A 5,000-nucleotide genomic window follows, 5' to 3' on the forward strand; every position below is an offset into this window, starting at 1 on the left:
GCAACAATGGCGCTGCGAGTATTTGCAGTCGCAATATTAGCAAACAAAACCAGTTTTCAGTGATGTTTTGGGGGTGAAAGTTATCATGAATATATTAATGATTTCCCTAACATTTAGTTCCAAACACTACTACTCATAATGTGCAAAAGCTTCCGCAAAGCATTTTTATCCGTAGGTTAAATCAACTATTAAAGAAATGCCAATCTATAGAACAAATAAAACTAACTGTTCTTCGTCTTTCAGGAAATTACAAAAAGAGAGCGCCACAGAGATCAAGAAATCTCGCGAAGTCTCATGATATATCGCGGAAACTCGTGGACACATATCTTGCGAAGCCTCGCGTTTATCTCACGGATTCTCGGTAATATCACGTGAAGTCGCAAAAATTCGTCGCATCACACCAAATCTCACATTATCTCCCGAAATCTAATCACGTCTCGCGAAATTTCACAAATCCTCGCAAACCCTCGCCATGCAGAATCTCGCGACTCCTCCCCTGCCTCAAGGCGCGAAGAGAGAAAGGCTTGTTTCCTCGATCTCTCATAGTTAAGCTGGATACGCCTGTTGCATGAGTGTGGAGGTTGTGCTCTTGAATGGGCCGTCTGACAGATAACCGCCGCCCCAACGCCGAGCAACGAACCCGCTTCACCGACCCGAGGTTTAGACGATGGCTGCGCGGTGAAGTTCCAGTGACTAATTCAACTGGCTTTCTGAAGCTGCCCGATGATTGCCTCCCCACCCCCACCCACCTTCTCCCCACTTGGTAAGGGAAGGGAAGCCGGGGAGGGGAGGGAGTGAGAAGAGGACGGGAGGAAGAAGAAAAGGAAAAGAGGGGAAAGGAGGATAACAATGAGGGAGGATAAGTGGAGAAAGACAGAGGTAGAGAGTGAAGAAAAGGATGGAGGTCGGAAAAGGAAACAGAAAATAAGAAGAGGAAGATAAAGAAGCGGTATAACGGGCAAGTAAAAGAAAGAGAAGAAAAAAATAGAAAACGGAAGAAAAAGGAGAACAGGAAATAATGGTGAAAAAGAACCGTTGCAAACAAAAAGAGAAGTAAGTGAGGATGAGGGAGCATCACATAAGCGGTAATTAAGTTCTTCCCCCAAATCAAGCGCGTGAGGTCTCCAGACTACGTGACGCGTCGCATGAGTTGTACATCCTGCAACATGACAGGCCAACACCGAACTGGGTCAGCGCAAGGCGCCCTAGGTCTTCTATGTCTCCCAAGGGGCTCGCGTCATCAGCCCCGGATCCAGTCACCGCGTAGCCAGGGCCATAAACGTTAGAAGACCCCGTTCATCATACCCACAATGCCGCCAAAATGTCGTCCGCTCACGCGCCCGACAGCCAACTAAACCGCCAATAAAATGGCCGAACACCGATACTGCTTAACCTAAACTGACTCAGGAAAGCAATACAAGACCCACGGAGCTTGCAGAAACCTAGGGAAGTTTAGTATAATTCTACAGCACTCGTGTACATCCTGGAAAAGGAATCAAGCGACCTTAGGTGAATCCAGGTGTTGCTCAGAGAACTCAAAAAATCCCAGACGAAAGCAAAAGACTCGCCTTGATGTCCAAACTGTCTCGAGAACTAGAGAAACCGAGCGCCTCCGTAAGCCTAGGAATCGGTGTAAATAACCCTGCAACCTCTATCAGCCATTTGCCGGTCCTCGACTCATTTGCATACATGAGGGATTCCATTTGCGTCTTGGATGGGACGTGAGGCGGAGCAGATTAAACTCTTGATTAACTGCCTACTGGGCCGCTGGATCAGGTTAATCGTTCATGAATATCACCTGGGTAACCCGACTGAGCAGCACCAAGACCGGAGTACTTTACAGGCAGTACAGAGTAATAAAACACCTTGTTTACTGCCAATAAAAAGGCGAAAATGCTGAAGTCCCTCCCTCAAGGTCGTCCTGCAATATCAAGAGCGTCCCCCTCTCTTACCCTCCCTCTTCTCTTAACTATCGCCCGTTGTAATAATTTATTCCGGCGATATGATCGTCCTATCCGGTCATCGCGATGAATCCCCGCGCGGCCGCCGATTGACACCGATAATTCACTCTCCAAACAGCCGTTAACCTCCTCCCCCCTTCCCCTCCCCCGCCGCCCTCGCCCTTCCTCCCGTCTCCCTCTGCACAAGGAAGATTTAGATGCTCCTTTATCTGTGTTAGGAGGGGCGGGTAGGGGAGGGAGGGCACGACAACTGCAGCAGGCGGAGGGAGGGAGGGAGAGGAGGGGGTCACTCTTCCGAAACAGGTGGTTGGCGAGTCGCGTTGCTGGTCATTTGCTGGTCACACGAAACAGGTGGTTGGTTAGTCATTTCGCGAATCAACCTGAGACAGGCGGCGCCCCGACCCGGCTGCATCGGGTCGCGATCAGCAGCGTCCTTTCGTGTCGCGTGACTGGCCTGCCAGGGTCGAGGCGCCGCCGCACAATGGCTCGCATGCGACAGCTGACCTGCGTAATTCAATCTTGCGTTGTGGCTTAATTAGTGGCGTCTGTGGCAAGGTAAACATCATCCATCAAGTACAATCATATCTAGGCAGAGAAGCAAATTCATACAAAATACATATACATTAATTAACTCGAGAGACTGATACCATCATCAACTGAGTAAGACAATTAGAGCAGCATTTGAATCCCTTAATTAAACAAAACATGATTCATAATTCATCTCCAATTAGCGGAGATGCGTCGTAACATGGTCTGGAAGGAAGATTCCGTTCTGAAAGAGAGTAGAGAACAGGCAAAACGGATGAAGCACGGAAGCAAAGAGGAGCACTAAGAGAAAGCGATACAGAGAGAAAGCTGAGAAATCAAACGGAAAAGAAGTTGGAAAAAACACAATCACTTCTATCAAAACAACGAAAATGATAAATTTCCAAAAAACAAACCTCTGCAATCATCAATATGTACAGCAAGATCCAAATAAACTATACACTAACAAACATAACTATAAACAGACTATATCTCACCAATATTCAAAAGAAAGAAAAAAAAACACGAGAAATTTAAGCTACATATCTGTTCATAACTCGTTTAACAAATACCACACAGACTAGACACTAAATGCACGACTGACGCGGACAAACACCTCACCGCAGACTCACCGGTGGAAACTCTCTGTACATAGATATTGGAGGAAAAATGCCTGAACTGCACAGATTTATTCTAATTATTCATATCTTTGTACATTGGGAGGTGGCATTCACACGGCTAACGGGTGCGGGGTTGGCACAAAGGGCATGGCAATGGGGGACGGGGTATCATTCGTAAATATCTTACAAATAGAATAAATAATAACTGATTCTGGTAGTAATAGCAGTAATAGTCATAACAAGAACAATAATAATAACAATAATAATAATGATGATGATAATAATAATAGAAATAGAAATAAAAACGATAATAGCAAAAATGATAACAACAATAATAATAATGATAATAATAAAAATATTATTATTAGTAGTAGTAATAATGATAATAAAAACAATAACATCAACAACAACAATAATAGTAATAATAATAACAATCATAACAATGATGATGATTAGAATAATAACATTAATAATAATAATAATCATCATCATCATAATCATAATAATAATAATAATAATAATAATAATAATAATGATAGTAATAACAATAATAAAAATAACAACAATATTAATGGTGGTGGTGGTGGTGGTGGTGATGAAGATGATGACGATGACGATGACGATGATGATCTTAATGAAATAACAATAACAATGATGATGATGATGATGATAATAATAATAACAATATCAATAATAATAATAATAATAATAATAATAATAATAACAATATAAATTATCCTCCTCCTCCTCCTCCTCCTCATCATCATCATCAACATCATCACAATAATAATAATGACAATAATAATGATAATAACAATAATAATAATAATAATAATAATAATAATAATAATAATAATAAAATAATGATAATGATAACAAAAACACCAACAACAATATAATAATAATATTAATAATAACATTAATAATAATGATAAAAATAATAATAGTAATAATAATAATAATAATAATAACAATGATAATAACAATGATAGTAATAATGAACACAATGATAATGATAATAATAATAATAATAATAATAATAATAATAATAATAATAATAATAATAACAACAACAACAATAATAATAGCAACAATAACAATAATGATATTAGTAATAATGATGATACTAATAGTAGTAGTTGTAGTAATAAAAATGGTAACAATGATAATAATATTAACAATAACAACAACAATGATAATAATAAAAATGATAATAATAATAATAATAATAATAATAATAATAATAATAATAATAATAATAATAATAATAATAATAATAATAGTAACAATAACAGTAACAGTAATAATAATAATAATAATAATAATAATAATAATAATAATAATAATAATAATAATAATAAATAATGATAATAAAAATAACAAAAGCAATGAAGTTCAATATAAATTTGTCTCACTGAATAAGGATAAGAAAGAGAAATCAACTGATAAATGATATAATGAGCAAAACAAGACAATGCAAGACAAAACACACAAAAATGTCATATTTCTAACGGAAGGTACTTGAAAAAAAATGTATCATTAACCGAAATGAACACCTGAAACAAATAAAACTGTGAAAAATAACGTTATCAAAACAGGGGGGAATTAATGGTGCAAAAACAATGATGAATGAAATGAAGAGGAGAGGGGCAGGATACACTCCAGCGATAGGGCCCTGGAATTGATAACGAGAAAAGATTTAAATAATATGCCGTAAATCATAACAGGTGCAACTGCAAAAATGATGATAAATACATAGAGGGGGAAGAGGGTGCTGTAAATAAAACAGATGGAACTGAAAAAAAATAAATCATAAATAAATATACAAAACGGAAAAGAGAGGGAAACCAGCTGACATAAATGAACTGGTGGGGAGAGAGAGAAAAAAAAACTA

General features: G+C 38.2%; 1 protein-coding gene across 2 annotated transcripts in view; it reads right to left on the reverse strand.

Annotated features, from left to right (window-relative positions):
* The window catches only part of Fas3 (fasciclin 3), a 671,991-nt gene that overhangs the window by 345,747 nt on the left and 321,244 nt on the right, over nt 1–5,000 (reverse strand). The gene's annotated exons all lie outside the window — the stretch shown is intronic.

Source organism: Penaeus vannamei, chromosome 24 (assembly GCF_042767895.1).
Source record: "Penaeus vannamei isolate JL-2024 chromosome 24, ASM4276789v1, whole genome shotgun sequence".
Lineage (NCBI taxonomy): Eukaryota > Metazoa > Arthropoda > Malacostraca > Decapoda > Penaeidae > Penaeus > Penaeus vannamei.